The 22,329-nt window shown below is 41.6% G+C and overlaps 1 pseudogene; it reads right to left on the bottom strand.

Annotated features, from left to right (window-relative positions):
* LOC111226151 overlaps positions 1-22,329 on the bottom strand; it is a 92,845-nt pseudogene that overhangs the window by 52,840 nt on the left and 17,676 nt on the right.

The raw sequence follows: 22,329 nt of genomic DNA, 5'->3' as shown, positions 1-22,329 counted from the left end.
CCTTTACCTGCAAGTGACTTTAAATAAACAGTCAGGGAATTACCAAAGTCAGCATGATTCATCCTCTGGTCACCATGAATGCACAAAATTTAATGGCAATCAATCCAACAGTCTTGATTTATTGCACACTTAATAGGTGAAAGACTCCACACCAGAGCACACTATGGAAAGGTTGTAAGATGGAAGGTTTCCCATTACAGGATACTGTCTGTTTGTGTGTTCACATCTCCGAGCACTAATCTGCTTGTTGGTACAAAACTTTCCTTTGTGTTTCATTGAATACAAGGATACAAGGACATTAATTGTCTTTTCACGACAGTTGTATTTATACTTTTTATAGCACAGTACAGTGCAATGCTGATGACATGAAGGTGTAAACTTAAGAGTTAAAAAATGTATGAATTTAAAATTAAAAATTAGCATATACAAATAGTAGCAGTGTTTAACAAGAAAAGCAATACTATAAAATAAAATGAGAGAGATTTGTGTGGGTCCTCAAGAAGAAAGGGTGTATGAGAAATAAAGGATGAAAATAATTGAGGAGGATGAGCAGGCAGTTGAAGCTATGAAGCGATGGACTGTGCCAAAGATATGCACATGCATTTTAAACAGAATGTATAAAAGTGCAGCAGTGCAAAGGATCGGTTGATCCAGTAATTGTGTGTGTGTGTGTGTGTGTGTGTGTGTGTGTGTGTGTGTTAAGGAAATGAAGGAGTATTGTGTGGCAGAGTCCTTTTCTAAGTGTCTATTAGATGTGGTGGGGGTGGGGAGGTAGCAGGGTGTCGGTAAAAAGCTTTTCCTCTTGGGAAGTTGTGGCTTCCAGTCTATGTAACCTCTTGTTAGAAGGGAGGGTGAAGGTGGGAGGAGGGTATGGAGGCTGTGGGAGGGATGTGAACCTGGATGGCAAGGAGAGGGGCTCTGATGAGGCACTCAGAGGCTCTTATGACCCTCTCCACAGCTGTGTGGTCCACTGGGGCACAGGACCCAAACTGTGTGGAGTTCGTAAACAAGCCCTCAATGGCGCTTCGATAGAAGGTAGTGAAGATGGAGTGAGGATAGAGTTTAGCCAGAGACAGTTGAGAAAGGAGACGGCACACTTACGGTAATTTCCTGTATCTGTGTCACATGGTTTCTCTACCTCCCCACCCCTTCAGGAGAGCAGCAGCAGGTCTGAGTCTGTTTACTCCAATGGGAGAAGTGATCCTGATCACAGATGATGATTCTTTCTCCCCAAAGTCATTGAAATAAATATTGGATTAATTTTTCACAACTCACTGATCTTCAGAACATTCTGACATTAAAATGTTCAGACGGATCAGGAGAAAATTTACTTTATTTGAGACCTGTCTAGTCTAACATTTTGGGAACTACTCTTGCTTTCTTGTGTATGGTTAGTTGAGAAGAATGGTACCACTCTCCTGTCTGTGCTGACTCTGCAGAAGCCAACTAGCTTAGCTTAGCAAAAAGACTGGAAGCAGCTGGCCTGACTCTGTCCAAAGGAAACATCATCTACCTACCAGCACCGCTAAAGCTCACTAATGCTCTCTATCTCAGGACCATTTCTTGGCCTGGTGCACTTCATTTCTGGACTTCCTGCTGGTTGCCTGGCAACCTCACAGTGATGACAAGACTCCAGAAAGTTACAGCTCCTCAACTCTAAGTACGAAAGTCAGATGTTGAACTGCTCCTTTAAACACGACATAAATCATTCATCCGCTGACTGACTATACTGAAGAACTATAAAGAAGCAACTTAGGAAGAAGCCACTTACACTTACTTACTAAAGTGTTAAGAGTCATTTTAAGGAGCAACAAAAAGACAGTAGCTACGTATGTCCCATTTCAGGAGCCGTGTCCTTTGGAGGCTGCATTTGAAAACTGACTGTGTCACAGCAGCACAACTAGGCTGTCCCATTTCTAAGGCTCCTTCAAATGTTTACCTGTCCCAAGATTTTTTGATCATGGTTGAATAGAGCCCATTACATCCATTTATTATAAAATATGTAAAAAAAAAACAATGTAATAGACTGTTAGTGCTGTTTGAACCCACTGATAAATCCATCCATCCATCCATTGTCTTCCGCTTATCCAAGGCCGGGTCTCGGTAGAAGCAGGCTAAGCAGGGAATCCCAGACATCCCTCTCTCTAGCATTGCTTTCTAGCTCCTCCTGGGGGATCCTGAAGTGTTCCCAGGCCAGATGGGATATGTTTTGGGTCTACCCTGGGGTCTTCATCCAGTTGGATGAGCTTGGAAAACCTCCAATAATCTCATGACCATAGTTGAGGGTCAGAACACAGATCGACTGGTAAATTGAGAGCTTTTTCTTCCAGCTCAGCTCCCTCTTCACAACAGTCTGGTACAACGCCCATATTACTGCTGACTTGAAGGGTTAGGGTTAGGGTTAGTAGGGTCAACCCTATTCGAACTCCTTTACTTGGGGCAGCAACTCACCCCCAAACAAGCGGGAGCTGTCCACTGTTGTCCGGCTGAGAACCATGGCCTCAAACTTGGAAGTGCTCATCCCGACCACTTTACACTCGGCTGCAAACCGTCCCAGTGAGTGCTGGAGGCCATGTTCTGATGAAGCCATCAAAACTACACGCTCCTCACCTTGGCTGCGCCTAGAGATCCTGTCCATGAATATCACACACAGGATCGAAGACACTGAGAAAAAGAATAGAGGTGGTGGCGTAACATCCAATCAAATGTTCAAATCAAGTGCATATAGTGAGCTAACCTTACCCTGTTCTGTATTACATTGCTGTGGCTCAGCAGGTAGATCAGGGTTGGATGTTCAGTCCTCAGTTCATCTGGCACACGTGTCAAAGTAGCTCACTGCCATCAAAGTGTGTTTGAATGAGAAACACATTTTAAAGCCCTTCAGATAAAAACTCTATATAAATGCAGCTACTTACCACTGTTTCTACCCCGCAGTCATCTAGGTTTTTATGCCTTCATCCCAGCGACAGTCAGGCATATTGTTTTCAGGTTGTTCGGCTGTCCCAATCTCGTGGACACAATATCTCTGTAATGCCTCAATGGAACTCCTTCAAATTTGGCACAAACAAGTATGAACGGAATCGATGTTTGTGGTCAAAGGTCAAATGTCATAGACCACACAAAACACACTTTTGGCCTTGTGAACGTGATATCTCGAGAACTCTTAAAGGCAATCCCTTCTTGTTTCGCTTAAATGTCCACTTGGACTCAACGATGAACTGATTAGATTTTGGTTGGTCAAAGGTTAAGGTCAGTTTGACTGCACAAAACTCACAACTCAAGACTTCACGCAGCAATTATGACAAAATTTCACACAAATGTTTGATATTTTCTATGACTCTGGATAAACAGGGATGTAACCTGAAACTAGTCTGTGCGGTGGAGGCAGACAACCATGAGGAGGTGATTCTAGTTAGTCTAGCTTCACTGATCTGATACAAACTACTGTTACATGTGAATGTGACAGTGAAGTGAATGTGAAGAAGTGAATTTAGCTGATTTACAAACAGCTCCAGTGCTTGTTTTCCTGCTGAAGTGAAAGGTCGTCTTTCACAGGACGAGTTTTCAGCCTTGTTGTCCGTCCACACTCGGTTGATTTCTGATAAATGGACATGCACAGACTTGTTGAGCATGTTGCTCGGAGGTTTATAGCTCCAGAGTTGTGAAAATGATCGGTCTGCGTTAGTGCTGGCCTCAGATCAGCACATCAACCTTCACTCTTTGATGAGGTTTTTTTTTTTTTTTTTTTTGCAAGTCCTTGAGCATGGCCACTGAAACAGGACGGGGTACACTTTGTTCAGACACCTCGTGTGACCCCCGCAATCTATTTCTGTTAATGAGAGCTTTAAATATTCATCAGCGAGCGCCTTGCCAAGGAGAGGAGCCCTGAGCAAACAGGACGAGAGGCATTTGGCATCGCTCTGTAATGATCACACCACATATCTGTGTGATAATCAGAAATTAAATAGGAACAGAGCAGGGGAGCGCGTCTACCTTCAGATGACTTTCTCACTGCTGTTTGATCTCTGTGGGCCTCACAGTCACTGTGTGTGTGTTTGCTCTTTCTGTGTTCACGCAGATAATCTTGGTGCAGACGAGATTTATTTGAAATGTACTCCGCGAAGACGACGCTTTTTATTTATGATGTTTGAATATATTTTCTATGAACCACCACCACCACCACCACCACCTCCTCCACCACACACAGCCACATGCCAGTTGGGAAGGGGTTGCATGATATTCTGATGGGAGCAATTAACAGGCTCTATTCAACATCAGACGTCGTGTTCCTGCTCTCCTGAGGCGAGACTCACTTCATTTGATGGCAGGTTGGTTTGATTATGAGCAGCTAACATCATGTAACTTATGAAAACAAGACTTCAACTGAACTGTTGATCACCAAACACTGTCCCAGAGCTTTCATCCTATCAAACAACATCAAGTTTAAGCTGAGGTGAATTGAAGTGAGTATTAGAGCTGGCCCCACCCACTATGAATCAAAATGTGATTGGTTAATTCAGCTGCCACTTTCTAAACAAACACATGCAGCTGTGGGGGCTTTAAGCCTTCTGTCCCGGGAGTGAAGTCTGAATATAATATAAAATATAATTCATTTTCTGTTTTATTTTTATAGTAGAGTTCCTTGTGTGTCCACTTGTGTGTCTTCCCTCCTTGTTGATTGTCTGCCCCGTCCTAATGTGTTTCACCTGTGTTCAATCACCCTCCTTCCTGGTGTGTATTTAGTCTCTGTGCTCCCTTTGTCAGTCTGTCTCTTGTCAGCCTGTTGAAATCCTGATCTACTCCAGTTTTCCTCCTGTTCACCTGCATTTCAGATTTTGCGTTTTCTGCAGTTTCACCAGTTTTGTAAGTTTCCTTTAGCTATTAAAAGACCTTTTTCCCTAACTATAGCCTTTTGTGTTGTCTCCATTTGGGTTCAGTTATTCCTGCAAATGACACATAACCAATGAGTGAGTCAGCTAATGTTTTCTCGAGCTATACAGGAAAAAAAATCTGATTGGATAAGTCCTGGTTTTGGGACAGTAACTCTTTCATTTCTGAAGCAAACTTGATAGAAAATGAGGCTAAAAATTGAATTAGAAGAGAAAAAATATTAAATAGGAGAGATTAATTATAACATTTAAATGCTGATATGTTTGGGCTTCTCTGAAGATCTAGAGGCAACAACTTCTCCAACCTGAACAACCACACAGGTCGTTTGTTCCAACCCTCAGATATGACTGATAGGAGCATCTTGTGAAATGGCGCCCCTGCGGTGGCAGCCGTACCAGACCTCGGTTGTCAGAGTTATATACAATAATAAACCAGCGGACTGTACCGACAGCAGTGTACCTACCTTTGTCACCATGGTTACTATAATAACAGTCATGGCTTAGTTAGGTTTAGGAAAAGAGGGTGATTTGGGTTAAAATAAGTACTTCCTCAACATTAGATTACATTGATACAACATATGCGATCAGATTGTTCTGCTCAGTACAGATTAACATGGAGATGCTTTCTGCTGGTTGGTCTCTTCTTTAGGACTTTATCATCCAGGTAGAACACAGGTGGGAACCTTCCTTTACTTGGTGAACTGCTCATCCATTCTGTGTCTCACTGTTCACATCTGGCCTGTTGTTCACTGAGCTAATTCTCCCTCCATCTTCATGTTTCTTCATCTCATTTTTTCAACCATTTAATAATCTGTTGCAAACATTTATAACTGGTAAAAGGATAAAACCCATCATTATTTATTAAATAAGTTAGATAAGGCTCCTTTTACCAGTTATGAATGGTAGTAAGTCATTAGTAAGATGATGTAGATTGTCTTATTTGTGTCAGTTTAGGGTCCTTGATGTGAAACAGTTTGAGTGAGTATTTGCTATTTGTGTGTGGGGGACTGAGTTTAAATAAGCAGTGTGTGTTCATGCTGATGAAGGAACATTTCAGTGCAACAGTGTGAGTCTCTGATGTGCTTTTATGGTTTTTTGGAAACAATGGATCTCAGTGAGGAATAATATCAGGCTTTGGATACACACACACACACACACACACAATAGTTAGTAGATGCATTCAGTGTTGGTTTGTGTCTGCACATGAGACTCTTGGACAATAAGAAGTAGAGAAAATCACCAGCCTTATCTTTTGGACTGCAGCAGCATGATAATTGTGAAATAAAAGGAGCGACTCTCGGCTTGGTTTTCAGACAGTGCTCTTGATGCTGTCTGATCCGCCTTAATGGGATGGTGCAGAGAAACTTTTTGTAACTGGTGACATCAGTCGATTTTGATGCCAGACCTTACGTGACATTGCCTTTGAGCACTAAGCTGTCGTTGATTTCTGAGGCTCCAAACAGCAGCAGCGGAATGAAAGAGGTGTACAGATCAATTTGAAGTGATGCCTCAGTCCCTGTCAGTAGCTACACAGCCTCTGCTCAGGCTGGAGGCCTGGTAAGGGGCAGACCAGGTGGAGGATTCACAGGAAGGGAAGTGAAGGGAAATTAAAATTATGAAATTAATAATTAGTTTTCATGATATTAAGTAGTTAAGTACTGAGAATCATCTAGAAATAAAAAGCATGTGCCAAAGAATAGTTGTAATGATGAAATTCAGTGTAGCTTAGCTTCACTAAAGACAGCAGTGCTACAGTAAAATGTGATGACTGCTAAACAACAGTTTATAATGACACATAACTCATAATGCTCTACAATCACATTCAACTTCAGCATGGGAAGAGGAAGTGATCTGTATTTATGATTTTTTTAGATATGTCATGACCTTTGTATTGACTTTGTTTGAACTCTACATTCTGACATTTGTTTATTTCCTGTTTTATTTTGTGTGTCCAATTCTTCAACTCCTCCAAGCTGAACAACCATCAACCCTCTGATATGACCCCCCACAGGAGTGTCTCCTATAGCACCTCTGCAGTGGGAGGTGTACCGGACCTCGGTTGTCATGGTAGGCTAACAATAAGAAACATGCAGACTGTACTGTCAGCAGTGTACCTCCCTTCGTCGCCGTGGTTACTATAATAACGGTCATGGCATGGCTAGGTTTAGGAAAAGATTGTGGTTGGGTAAAAATAAGTACTTGAACATTAGACGATCTTTGTTGTCATGGCTACAATATAAACGGCTAGTTTCACATTGAAATCTAACACGTTTATAGTTCATTTTTAAAAAAAAAATTGAACTAAATTCACAGTTCCAAAAATGAATTCATGAATGAGTTCATGTTCATTTGATCCATTTTTTTTTATAATAAATAGGCCAATATTCTCTTTCAATAGAACCTCCTTCTACTCAACCATCCATCACCATCTGTACCGCTACCACCAGCCATGCTGGGCCATGTCTATGGAGATGTCATGCGGCGTGCCGTAAAACTGTTGTAAAGCATGAGCTAAAACTATCGTAAAACGTACACGTTCATCATTTGTAAACTGATTTGTTCAGTTCAGCGCTCACAACACTGTTCCCGTTCCTGTTCAGTCATGGTGTGTCCTCGTTCATCAGTTTCTCTGGTGTTTCCATGTGCTTCAGTTTCTGTTTCACCTGTTGTTTAGATTCCTGGATTTATTTGCCTCTTGTGGACAGCTGTGTTGTTTTGGACTGCTGCCTTACTTGTCAACTTGTGAGCTTATGCTTAATAAAGCTTTTGAATTACATCAGCTCAGTCTCAGAGTCTGCAGATAGGTCCAGTTAACCTGAGCTGTCACAAGATATTTTCTTTTTACTGAGATATAATGACAAAACATCTCCTCATTTATGACTAATGTCTACAATATATTTTTGTTTCTTACTCACTCAAGTAAAAATCCGATCCACAAGTGCATAAGAACCAGAATCCAGCAGCAGAATCATGACTGTACCATAAACATAGACTGTAAATAAAGATGGACGTAGCCTCTGTGACGTCACCCAAAGGTTTCTGAAGAGCAGTTTTTGAGCTCAGAGTGAGCTGCTGCACCGTCGCGGCCTTGGCAGTGTCTGACTCCGCACCTAACTCCCAGGTAATCGAAAAATGGGCAAAGAGGAGGGGCATGTGTGAAGCTGAGACTTTGGTGCATGATAGTTTGTGGCTAGCATACGCTCACCCACCTGTCACTCAAAGAGGCCACGCCCTCAAAAATGCAGAACTTTCAGCCTTAAAAAAATGTAAACAGGTGAGTTATATAAACAGTCGTCATGAAGGAGGAAATTAGCTCTAGAGACCAAAACAGTTTCTGTACCAGGCTGTGAACATGTTCATTTCTGCTGTAAAGTTGGACATTTTAACATGGGAGTCTATGGGGATGGACTCACTGTTGGAGCCAGACTCTAGTGGTCATTAGAGGAACTGCAGCAATTGAACTACATTTTATGGGCGTGTCAAGCAGAGAGGGGAGCAGCATTATTTGGACATTGGTTAGTTAGTTGTTGGTTCTGTTTGTCTTTCTGTAAAAACCACAGCACACCACAGGTGTTAACATTCAACAAATACTCTCACAGTATTATGCACATCAGTTTTCAATGCAAAATAACACATTTTTCATGATATTTACCAGTGGAAAACATCCAAACGTTCCACCAAGCAGTCTGCCCTTTCTCACTGTACCTCACAGGGACAGTCCCATCTCGTGGAGTTAACAGCATTCACACCTGGCTGCAGCTGTTGAGGAGGAACATGTCTGACATGAAGTGACAAACGGATGAAGCCACTTTCTGAATGAAAGTGAAAAACGTGAAATAGAAACTGAGAGTGTAAATGGAAACATTGTGATGAAAGAAAGCAGAGTTTTATTTTTGGTGCCAAATTTCTCTTTTCTGTTTAACCTTTAATTATGGCCTGATTATCCCCACACTCACAGAGTGGCAACGTAAAATAAAATGAAAAATTATTTCCTTCAGTTTCCTTAATTCCTCCTTCATAATGTGATTGTTTCTGCTACAGAGCACAATTACCCGTCATCCTGAGAGTGGAGGAATGAAGTGTAAATAATTCACATCTTCCACTGAGCAACACGAGCCTCCAGTTGACCTTCACTCCATGTAAATGAGCTGAGCTGTGTGAGGCCACAGGCTCCGGCCCAGACACACACACACACACACACACACACACACACACACACATAGTTATGTTTTGACAAGGTTATGTTGGAATATTGTTGCTGGAGCCGTTGCTGAACTAAAAAGATGTGTCATCTTAAGGTAAATTTCATGTGAGAATCATTCCTGGTGGCTTTATGAAATGATCTGGGAGGGACTGACTCTGTACAATCAAAGAGAAATGCAGGCAGGACACTGAGCGGAGGGGAGAGACGTTTTTTATCAGGGAGGCAGCGGGAGGCTGCGCTGAAGCAGAGCTGCACAACTGAGCTTTGACAATCTCCACACTTTGATCTCCAATCTGCACATTTCAGGGACAGGAAGAGGAAACTTAATCCGATTGGTAGTAATGCAGGAACACTCCTCCAGTTTTTTTTTTTTTTTTTTTAAATTCAGGCTGAAATCAAAGTCGTGTGTCAGGGAGACATTGTGATTAATCTGCAGATTTTGCCTTTTCGGCACTTCCCCGTCGGGATTCGGGGGAAAAACGAAAGGTCATGGTGCCATTGAAACAGCTGTTAAAGCATGCAAGGGGAGGCATGAATGTATGCATGCGGTGGGATTCTGACACGGGGAAGCGCTTGCTCGATGCTGAGTTGACCCACTAGAGCTTGTATGACACGGTAATCATACTGTTCACTGCATATCTCGTATTCCCTGGGAATCTTTAGCCCCATTAAAAAGCTTTGCTGCGCTTTGATGTCGAGCTCTCTATTATCACAAGCCACTTGCAGTGCTTCTAAATATTTCAACAAATCCATAATGTGTTGAATGTTTCCTCTGTAACTAAGTCACAGAAACAGTTTATCAGACCTGGTCACCTCTAGGCTCTGCTGGTAACATCTGATGGATTTCATGTTTGTTTGGTCTCTGGCAGTTTTACACAGATTTTGATTCATTCAGCAGCTAATACACCAGAACAGCTGTAAACATGTGGACATAAGCGGTTAATCCAAAACCAACACATGGATAATCTGCCCCCATGTGCCTCAATATAAAAAAAGAACCTGATCCAAAAGGGACAAGGTGTTTCAGTGGTAATGCAGTTGGGATGGATACGAGTACTCGAGTAATCTTTGTTGACATCATTATTGGAGTAGCATCTCGCTACTCGTGCTCCTGCGCACGTGCTGTTTTTGGCTACAATAGTTCAACTCAGTTGGCATTCCGTGCACCATGGCAGCTGTGACTAGGGAAAGTGATGTTAGTAAATACTTTGATAAAAAAGACGACAATGTGCAGTGCAAGATATGTGGCGTTAAACTTGCATATCACGGACCTCCCATATTTATTTTTTTGCAGTAAATATAATAAAAAAATATATATAATAAATAAAAGATAAATAAATAAATAAAATAATAATATATATAATTTTTTCATAAGATAATGACAGTAATCAAATATTGAAATTACTGAAAATGCCTATCCCTATAATGCAGGGTACTGATGATACTGATGGGAGGTCAGGTACATCCTAATTCAGGGGCGGACTGAAGCAATAATTGAGGCCAGGAATTTGACTCTGTCCCAGGCCACAGACCATCAGACTGATTTACACTAGTTCTGTAGGCTAAAAATGTTTGATGTTACAGGTTAAAACTAGTTGTAACTCTGGTCACTTTCTTCATCTGAGAGGAAAATGATCCAGATGGTGCCACTGTACAATAAGACTTCCCTTATGAAGGATTTATAGATGGTTTTTAACTAGTGTATTAGTTCAGTTGTTAACACTTTATAAATCATAAATGAACAATTATAAACTAGTTATAACACAGTTTTCATACATTGATGCAGGCTCACTATTTGGCAAGATCAAGTTAATGCTTTCTACTCAATCTTACTAATGAGTTATTACCATTTATAACTGGTAAAAGGAGCATTATTTTAACCCAATAAACTATAACGTTTATCCTTTTACCAGTTATAAATGTTGTGTAATTGATTAATAAATGGGTGTAAGACTTGAATTTGATCTGGCAGATGAAAGTGTTTGACCATTAAGATGCTGACAGTGGTTCATCGCTAGAAACTGAACAAACATGTGATGAAGCAGCAGCTACAAATGCTGATGATGGAGAAAACAAAGAAAGCTCAGTAACTAATGAGAGATGAGGCTGAACAGTACAGAGAAATGTGAGCTCCCTATTTGGCAAGCAACAAGACACTGTTGCCCTTTTTATCTAATGTGTTATAACAGCTTATAAATGATTGTGTTAACAGGCTGACTAATAAATGAGTTAAAAAACCATTGATAAAGCCTTTATAAGAGTCATCTTATTGTAAAGTAATACCATCCAGATAACATAATACAAAACACTGTGATTGACCAATAATATGATATAGTTTTTATTTATTTTTATTACCATTTTCACAATTGCATGTTATTACAGGAGAAAATGGAGGCTACATGTGCACTATGTGGTCATAGCAGTATAAATATTTATATTCATATATATATATATTCATAATGATGTCAAACCGAACATCAGGTAAAGGGCAGTAGTTTTCCAGTGTGCTCTCTCTCTCTCTCTGTCTCTGTCTCTCTCTCTCTCTGTAAACACATATCACATGACTGCTTTCAGAGCTCTTCACTTTTTCCGACCGCTCAGCAACAATGGATAATTATTATTATTATTATTGATGACCAACAAAGGCAAACTCTCTGGTGCTGCAGCAGTAACGGTGTGGACACACACTGCAGCTGCAGCAGTTCAGAGAGGTAGCATCATACACCGGTGAGGTGATGCAAGAGGTCTGACAACTCACTCCTGGTTGGTATGTTGACGCTGGTTAAGTTGACTTGTTCGAGGCAGAGGCTGAAACGACCCTCAGACCACTGGGAAATGTCCCGGTTCTCCCCCGACGGGCCGTCCGCCACTGTCCTAATTCCCTTATTTGATCGCTCCTACCTTGATCCAGAATCCTTCCTGTCTGATTTCACGAGGGTCGTTCCGATTCCCTTGGAGGATCGAGGTGCACGGAGAGATCCCAGACTGCTGTCAAACCACATCACTTCAAAACACTGGATCTGTGTTGGGTCTGATTAAACACACAACTGTCCTTGTTTATCTGCTGTTCATGGTCTGATCTGATGAATACTATTATATTCAGGGACAGTAGAGTCCGATGTCTGTCTCCAAGACTGTCCTGTAAAGTAACAACCCCATAGCTTGTGTATCAGCTGTTTGAGCCAGACAGAGCTTGGCGTAGGAATACAGTAGTTTAATGGTTGAGAAAATGCAGTTCCAAAGGAGACGGCAGATAAAGTGCTGGAAATATTAAAAACAAAGCATACACTTCAACTGATCTAGCTTTTTTTCAGTGTGTACACATTTTTGCGGATGTCCCCGTCCACGGCAGCTCATCACTCAGCGTTTCTACCTGTGCTCCTGCTGCTTCTCTAAACTGGGAGCTGATCTGAATCTACTGCAGGTAATACACTGACTATAGATAAGCACCTCACACAACAACACGTCAAATAACCTCAACTATCACTTCAACATGTTGACACTGATGTAGCCTAGAAAGCAGTGGTTACATCTCAATTCCCCCGTTGCCTCCTCCTGTGGGCGGTGGGCTGGACTGAAACAAGCAGCGCGTTGCAAGAAAAGATGTGAAGGGAATAAAATGACGTGCATTGTTCATAATTTGTTGTTCTGTCTGTGTATGTAAGAGACGTCAGGTCACCAGGGTTTATTAATCCTGTCTGCCATGGGCTCTTTTTTCTTCAGAGTTTCATGTTTTATTGCATTACGGTGCAAACACATCAAGTACTATATGATGCAGTTATTTTTTTATAGATACGGCAGAATGCAATCAGACCAAAAACCCACCCAATCTAACTCTGGCTGCAGATTTCATTAGTGCAGTGTAGTTTTTTTTTGTTTGTTTTGTTTTGTTTATTTTAAACCAAGAAACAGAGAAAATTGAAAAAACGGATGTTTTTCTGTTTTTGTTGTCAGAATTGAAAAACAAGAACATCAAATTGGAAAAAGTGGTCAGTCAGACAAATAGTTAGGAAAGAACCCATCTAATTTTGGGGTTCGATCCAGAATATCTATAAATCAGATTTTTGTTTTTTGAAGTCTGGTCCATGTTGGAACTCCATTTGTATATCCCCAAGGTGTGGGTCTTCCCAAATAAATGATTGTGTGTTGCAGTATTGTACAAAGTGTTGCACTGTAACTCAAACATATCTGCCCCACTCTGTGTTCTCAAAGTTAATAACTGAACTGTTCCTTTAAGAGGTATTTCTAAGATGCAGCTGGCTGCTGAACTCTCACTCCTCTCAACAAAGACTCATACAGATAGAAGAGTGAGATTCTACGGCCTGCTGCTGCTGTCATATCAATGTTTTTAATTCAGATAGAGTTGTGTTGAAGAAGAAGAGCCACGTCCTTGACATCAAACTAACATGTATCCCACATCAGAGCCTGCCGTGTCTCCGAGCAGAAAAAGCTGCTCACCTCTCCTCTGGTTGTTTTGCTTGTGATTTAGCTACTGAGGCTGCTGTGAGAGCTGTGAGCCATGGCATTGCTTCAGGCGTCCAATTGGAGGCTCAGTTTACCTCGCCGAGGTGGTAATGTACCACCAGCAGCAACCCCCCCCCCCCCCCCCCCCCCTCTCTGCCCCACTGCAGAGGCCCACTTGGTATTTTAGGCACACTCCCAAACAGTTTAATTCCTCTCAGACAGTGTGAAGGTCTACTGCCTCAATCAATAGCCATCATTTAAATTAATCCCTTGCCCTTTTTGGACTCACTAAAGTTGGCTGGATTAGATAGATTATGAGGGCTATCAAGCTACATTCTTGAGCTGCTTTTTTTTAGCTATGCATTCTTTAATGAAGGCTTTATTGTCTGCAGTGTGAGAGGAAATGTGTCATTATATGATGATAATGTCTTACAAGCGTCTAGCAATAAATGAAAACTATACTCGTGGCCTTAATTACTTTGATAATATAAAAGAATGGTGTTAGTGTGGAGTCAAAAAGGAACATTTACACACCGACGGAGATAAAACACGTTTACGTTCCCCTCAGCAGCTCAGAGCACTGAGGTGGAGTTAGTACTGTCCTCTGATTGTCCAGTGTCAGGCCCTTTGTCTTCTTTTCATTAAGTGCAACATCTATTAAACATGTCGACAATACATTATCACTGAGGAGCAGGAGGGACTAATGAGTAAAAGGCAGCGATATGTGTAGACATGGACTGATGGGGTTTTAGGTGCTGCATCGGTTACATCCCCAAGCTTCCTGTTTTTACTGACATTTCAGCAGCTCAAGTCTTTAAACGGTGAATAACCTTAAACAGTACAAAGGTAAGTGGTAAATTGACCATGGTATAAAAAGATTGAGTAAATGTCAGCAAACAGACCTTTTTCAGGGATTAAGAAACTGTTGAACTTCCAGTTTTCCTGCAGCAATGGAAATAAATGACGCCTTGAAAGTTAATACAAACACTTCTACAGGTTGAACACTTAAACGACCATCAACCCTCTGATAGCTCCCCTATTGTGGCAGGCGTACCAGACCTTGGTTGTCATGGCTATGATAATAAACAGACAGTGGCGGACTGGAGAGTCATGGCTTGGTTAGGTTTAGGAAAAGATGGTGATTTGGGTTGAAATAAGTGCTTCCTCAACATTAGACAATCTTTGTTGTCATGGTTACAACAACAACAACAACAACAACATGGATCATCTGTGCAGCAGGTTATTATGACCCATAGTTACCGGTAGTTGTTTCTACTATCCATGAACATTCAACAAAGCTATCCATGTTGTTATTATTGTAACCATGACAACAACAAAAGGTTACCAAATGTGTTCTACCTGGAGTGCTAAAGTCCTAAAGAAGAGACCAACCAGCAGAAAGCATCTCCATGTTAATCTCCACTGAGCAATCTGATCGCATATGTTGTATCAATGTAATCTAATGTTAAAGAAGTACTTATTTTTTTTTTTTTAAAGTATATTTTTTTGGGCTTTTATGCCTTTAATGGACAGCACAGTGGAGAGTGACAGGAAACGGGGAGGCAGAGAGAGGGGGAATGACATGCAGTGAAAGGCCGTCCGATGCGGGATTCGAACCGGGGCCGACTGCAGCGAGGACTGTAGCCTCTACACATGGGGCGCCTCCTTAAACCACTACGCTACACGACGCCCCAAGAAGTACTTATTTTAACCCAAATCACCATCTTTTCCTGAACCTACCAAAGCCATGACCATCCAGTACACCACTGTTAGAACACTCTGTGTGTTTATTATTGTAACCACAACAACCAAGGTCTGGTACGCCTGCTGACGTAGGGGTCACTCTTTGACTGATTGTATCAGAGGGTTGAATAAAACAAGCTGTGTGGTGGTTCAGGTCGGAGGAGCTGTTGAACCAAACGGTGGCTTCACATGATGAAGACCAGAACAGTCTCCAGACCTGAACCCTGTGGACCTGGTTCGGGATGAACTGGACATAAGGTGAAAGCAGATGGAACACATTCATTGGAACTGCTGTAACAGTGCTGGGATCAACTTCACAAACAATGTTTGATCTCCATTGTAGAAAGAAGGTCAGGAATGAGTTTGGCTGCTGGAGGAGCCAATTAGATTCAGATTAAACTAAATTTAGTTCCACAAGAACATTGGCTGATTCCTTGTTAATAAAATATCCAACTGTTTATTTGTTCTATGCTTTAACTTCAGAAACAATGAGACACTGAGTTATGTAAATTCAAAGGACTCAGAACAAATGGAAAAATTGAGGCATTCTAAAACTTTTGACCATAATATGAAATAAAACAGTGGCTATTTTCCATAATGAGTCCTTTTTTAAGAACATTTTGTTCTGCATCTGTACTTTTACAGGCTAGATTCTAAATGTGAGTCTTTTACTTGTAATGGAAGAGTATTACAGTGTTCACCTGACAATGATGAGCTTCAGTGGGAGGTCACTACCTGTAGTTGTGAAAATATTCTGGTCAGCTGTTTAGCAGTGGGTTTAAAACCAGTTTTTGAGAAGCACTTTCTTTCTTGATATAATTTTTTTATATTTTTTTCACATGCTGCTGTCCTGCAAGCAATTAATATGATAATGTCTTTTCAATCTCTTTTAATCTCTGAAGAAGAAGAAGAAGAAGAAGATACACATTGTCTCCCAAAGGTCCGATCGTGTAATAGAGTCTACAGAGCGTAACCACATTTCTAAAATGCTAAAGTTTACCAAGACATCTTGTGCAGTGATCACAACTCCCTGCTACCTTCTCCTTCTCAGAGGACTGTAGAGAAAGAGCAGCAGCTGATAAAAAGCTTCATTAACTGCTAACAAGACTCAGCAAAAAATGAGCTTTTTCCTGTATTTTCACCACATCTCAGTCTTTTTCAGCACGTTTTTGTTCATTTGTAATCATGTGATCTGAACAATTGAAAGCAATGGAAAAAGCCCATGAACCTTTACCACTATTGCCAAGGTCAAAGATGAACATTCAAGTTCAAAGAACAGTTTGAATGATACTCTCAGGTCTATTGCAAGCTTTAAAGTAGCTGTATATCACCACATCTGAATGTGTGAAAACATTTTGTACTCTCTGGATCCTCGGCCCGAGTCTGGCCCGTATACTTCCACATCTGGGCAGGGTCCGGTTGTTATCCCACTGTATTGACTGACAGCTGGAGGACTTTCTGTGTGTGCCAGAATTGGTCCAGATGTGGAAGTAGCATCTTCCGATCATGCTGTATATGGGCCAGATTCTGGGAGGTGGGAAAATACTGGGCCAGAAGAAAACAAGCATGTGGACCAAGTATGGGCCAGATTTATTTTCCTATCCAAAATTCAATTTATTATTTTTATATTGATTCATTAACAATTATGTACAGACTCACAGGGGTCATCCCCCTGGCTCTGTGATTGGACAGTGAAATGATATTCCTGATTGGATAGTCTGATGATATATCTATCTGTCATCGGCTATTTAGCAGGAAGTGTTAGTGCTAGTTGTAAACTTGGGACAAACACACTGATGTGTAACTGCAAACCTTTGATTAGCTAGCTCGCTACAGCTAATAAAATATACTAGAGAAGCTTTGTCTACAGCTGAAATCAAAAGTGAACCTCAGCTTTTAACAGTCTCATAAACCTGTCACTGACATCATGCAGCGGTAGATTGCAAACTGACTGAGTCAAATGACAAAAAATAGCTCAAGTAAGAAAGATTTCATTTTGTAGTAAATATAGATTAGAAAATGTTTCTCCGCTTTTTAATGTATGTTTTTAATATTTCCCACTTGTCACTGTGTCTCTTCTTTCCTTACTGAGCTTTAGTCTAATCCTGTGCACATGCACCAGTAGCCACATCTCTTATTGCACTGGGTTACATAACAGAGAAACAGCACATGTTCTAATATCTTCATTGAGTATTGATTGAATCCAAATGACTTTCCCTCTGATTCTGCCCTGGAAAGGTTTCTCATTAAGTGTTCCAGCAGTGATGAATGATATGCAGGCAACAGAGGCTGGATTGAAGGCAAGGGGGGGGGGGGGTCATTACTGAGCAGCAGATTTGAAAGGACATCAGGTCTTCGCGGATGTTCGAGGAAGAATCTCATTCTATCGAAGGGAGGGAATGAGAGAGATGGGAAAATAGAGTGCAGGCCAGGTTAGAGGATGAGGGCTGATGTGCTGAGATTTTCTATTGCTGAGGCCACTAACTCGTCCATACTGCAACTCTTGTTCTTTGTTCCCTCTCAGCAGTGAATGCAACGTGTTCTCCAATCTCCCCTCCCAACTTCACTGCCGCCCCCTGCATGCTGAGCAGCTGCATCTCTTATCTTTTACTACTGCAACCATGGACATGGAAAGAGCAAGTCTGTATAAATCACCTTTACAAAATCTGAAAATAGCAATTGCCGACCGTGACTGTGCTCTGTCCTGTTTTCCCCTGGCAGGGGCCGGGGGTTGGTCGCCGGAGCAACTGGCTGCACCTGATAGGTGGGAGCAGTGAAGGCTACAAAAGACCCGCTCTCCCAGGCCACTCTCTCTAACACTGGGCAGCTTCATCATTTTCCCATGTTCCCCACAACCGCATAGTTTCCTTTATATTCACACCTTAGACAACACACACACACACACACACAAACACACACACACACACACACACACACACACACACACACACACACACACACACACACACACACACACACACACACACTGCTTAACACCACTGAGTCCTTTCATATCTCCACATCCCATTCAATTCTTTAGTTATTTGAGCCAAATTTGTGACACAATATGTTCAATGAAAGAAATGCATGTTTCGCTGCTCTCAGGAATAGGATTTAATATTTTAAAGATGTTGAATGTAATTCACTTTATCCACAGACACAGCTTTTATATGGAATTATAACCTACAGCTATGGTTAACAGTTACTAGGATTTGTGTAGTAACCATAGACTGTAAATAAAGATGGACGTAGCCTCTGTGACGTCACCCACAGGTTTCTGAGGCTCAGAGTGAGCTGCTCCACCATCGCCATCTTGGCAGTGAAAAGAGGTCAAAGAGATGGGGCGTTTTCTTTCTAGGGGCTGCAACCTCTAGATACCTCCCAGGAAAGGCTAGGCGAGTGCCCCAGAAAAGAGATAGTTCAGGGTCCTCCAGGTCTGACTCAGACAGTCGGTCAGCTAACGTGCAGAGAGGCCCGGAGACTCTGGAGTACTGGCTCAAAGCTAGCAGGCCTGATGCTAGCTGACTCGGTTGCAGACTGAAAACCAGGAGTGTTAATAAAGACCTTAAGCCAGTCAGGCAGAGAACCTTTACACCAGTTTTATTTTTCAAAAGCTCCACATGTGCGACCCTCAGTGAAGCCTCACTTGCATCACTCCTGGAGGCTTTTCAACTCCAAATCCCACACAGTCAAACAAGGGACTCCAGTAAATCAAAACAAAACACTCAGAATCACAGGGAATGTCTGCTGGGTCCATGTTATGGTCAGTCCATACTGTTACGATTGCTGATATAACCAAACCCTAATGCAGACAGCACAGAAGGTCTTTTAATAACTAAAGGAAACTAACAACAGGAACAAAACTGGAGTACAACAGGATTTGAACAGGTTGACAACAGAGGAGCACACTACATACAGCAGACTAAATACACACAAGCGAGGCAAGGATATGAACACAAGTGTAACACATTAGCGCAGGGCAGACAATCAACAAGGAAGGAAACACATGACAAAAACAAACCAACATGAGACACACAAGGGGAAGGTATTTTTCAAAATAAAACAAGAAATAACCAAAAGTCCAAACAAAGAGTCCAAAACAAATTCCAAAGGGGATCAAACATAAAGTGTCCATCAGGCAAACCATGACACCCACCTGTCAATCAAAGAGGCCATGCTCTCCATTATACATAACTTGAAGCCTTAATAAAATGTAAACAGGTGAGTTATATAAATAGTTTTGGACCAGGCTGTGAACATGTTTATTTCTGCTGTAAAGTTGGACATTTTAACATGGGAGTCTATGGAGATTGACTCACTGTTGGAGCCAGACTCTAGTGGTCATTAGAGGAACTGCAGTTTTTGGTTCTTCAGTGTTGTCTTCATTTTTCAGCTCCAGAGATTTATGCTTGGTCATAACACCTGGTATTAACATCTGTCTCAGGTGATCCAATCACAAGTGGTCAGCTCTGAGTTCAGGTGTGAACGCACCCAAGATGCATTGAGGACGCATTTGAGATCCGATCACTCAGACCACATTCAGATATGGTCTTGAAAACATGTGTCTACATTCTTTTAGTAGTGTGAATACAGATGCATCCTGGCCACATTAAAGGACCATCTACTCCACTGACATCTGCTGTCACAGTCTGATTAGTCCTAACACAGTTCATAATGAACCAAATTATTTTAGTATTTCAAGGATAAGACTGTTTCACTGTAAGACCTGTGAGCGATGATTCACTCAACTGCTCTATGCCCTTTCTCTGTCGCTCACTCATACACGCTAACACACTGACAACGGACCTGTCTGTCAGATTGGCTAAAAACAACAACGCTGTTAATCTGATTATGAAGCAGGGAAGTGAGATCTGATCGCACGTGGTCACTGAAGATGCACGTGAGGACATATTTTAAATCCAGCTGTGACCAGATGTACTCAGAGCTGACACTTGTGATCAGTTCACTGGAGCCGCATGTTAATGCAGGGGTGAACAGGGCCTTTGACTTTCATTCAAAACATTGCAGCTCCTGACCCATTACAGACGTGCAATTAAAATCCACCTCATTAACCATGCCTACAATATTTCCCCAACCTTAATCAAGCGTTTTAGTCCTGCAAACTTAACCACATCACAATGATCTTATCTATACTGTAGTGATGGGCATGTAGGGTGAAGGACTTTCTTACTATAAGCCTTGTCCTTGCATATGCTGCGCTATTTGTGTCTTCCTTTCTTCTACAGTGCATTCTGCCATGCCCTCAAAAGTTCACCTTACTCTTAATGTCACTCAGTTATTGTAGGTATAAGTTGCAATGTTCGTCTACGAGCGTTGTTACGTGCACAATTGACAACATCCTCCTTTGTGCCAAAGAAAAGCCGCTCTGTTACTGAAGTGGTGCTTTGTTATTGCTGTCAATAAAGAGCTGGTCATCAGGGAAGAGAGTGTCTCCATGAGAAACATTCATCTCCACTTAATACTGTAGTTGTGTAGTGCAGATATTGTGAAGAAACACCCTGAAATATGTTGACATTAAGTGTGTAGAAATGTAGTCACTGAAGATGAGCTGTGTTTTTTTTTCTATAAATAATATCAGCGTGGTGGTCTGGAGATAGTGTTGCTTAAAATGACACATGGTTGTGTTCAGGCTAACAGAGTGATCATGGCCATTTGTACGGAAGCAGAGAAAGTAGCCATACTCGTAGGTATTTTCTTATCCCGTTATCTCAAGATAACAAAGCTCGTTATCCCGAGATAACAAAATATTATCAGGAGAAAACGATTTTGAGTGAACGTCATACACTAATTCACGAGCAACACTCCTCCTTGACAACAATCCTTAGTGACCAAGCTGACGAGGACTGATCTGAAAATGATCTTTTATGAAAAGACACAATGAACCAGACGTTCAGCAGGTTTTTACCAGCAGCTGAATTATCCACAGAGGTTTCCTCCTCTCCATAACAAACACACCAGGGGATTCAAACCAGGAAAAACACCCATAAAGCAGTTTCACCTTAAAAATCAGTGTTTCAGGGTGCTCTGATGGCTCAACTGGTAGAGTGCATACCACAAAGGCTTAGTCTTACCAGCAGCGGCCCGGGTTCTCACTCCAACCCATGGCCCACAAGTCATCCTCTCTCTCTCCCTGACTTTCCTGTTTCTCTCACTGTAGCTATCACAGGAAACGCAAAAATGCCTCAAAACATAACTTTAAAAATCTCAGAGATTCAGCGACACTCTTCAGTGACACAGGACAGGACGTCTCCAGCAGCTGGGAGCTGAGCTGTCTAACATTTCCTCAGCTTGTTTCTCTGATAACTTCAGATCCAGACGTCCGACGACTAAAATCCTTCATCTGGTTCAAATATAGAGCTGAAAACCACCAAGGTGGAAAAAGTGTATGTGGCTTAAAACTAGATAAAAGTCAATGTTGAGCTTCTGTTAGACACTGACACACTGACACATGATCATAGAGGATATGATGTCACTGACAGGTGACCAATGAAACGGAGCGTTACCATGATTAAAATCACAGAGTTCTCTGGTTTGAGAATTGATGGAAAGATTTGGGAAAATGTAAGAACACAACTCAACAACATATAGAACATAGGGTTAGGGTCCACATTTTAATGTTGAAATATTGCATATAATAACTTTAACTAAACCTAAACCGTGGAGGGGGCAAAGTATCAAACACTCGGATAGAGTCATTTAGCATCATTAGACTCTGCACTGGTGATAAAATGCAGCTCAAAGATTTTTGCTCAGGAAACATGTGTATCAGTATCTGTGTATGAAATATGTCACCTGCTGCAGCAGCGAGTAAACGACGCCCTGTAGCAAACCAATTTGCAACAATCAATGTTCTTATTGACGCGTGACGATGGGCATTAGGTTTCTCTCTCCTCAGTGTCAATAGACTAAATTGTGAGGATCTTTCCCAGATATCCATGTGTTGTCATTAGACAATAAAGGAGTGTCAGTCGCCTATTACACCTGAGGGTGGGTCGGGGGGTGGGGGGG

Source organism: Seriola dumerili, unplaced genomic scaffold (assembly GCF_002260705.1).
Source record: "Seriola dumerili isolate Sdu_G_001 unplaced genomic scaffold, Sdu_1.0 BDQW01000149.1, whole genome shotgun sequence".
In the NCBI taxonomy this organism is placed as follows: domain Eukaryota; kingdom Metazoa; phylum Chordata; class Actinopteri; order Carangiformes; family Carangidae; genus Seriola; species Seriola dumerili.
Note: the sequence above shows the minus strand (reverse complement) of the source record. Positions and strands in the feature narration are given on the sequence as shown.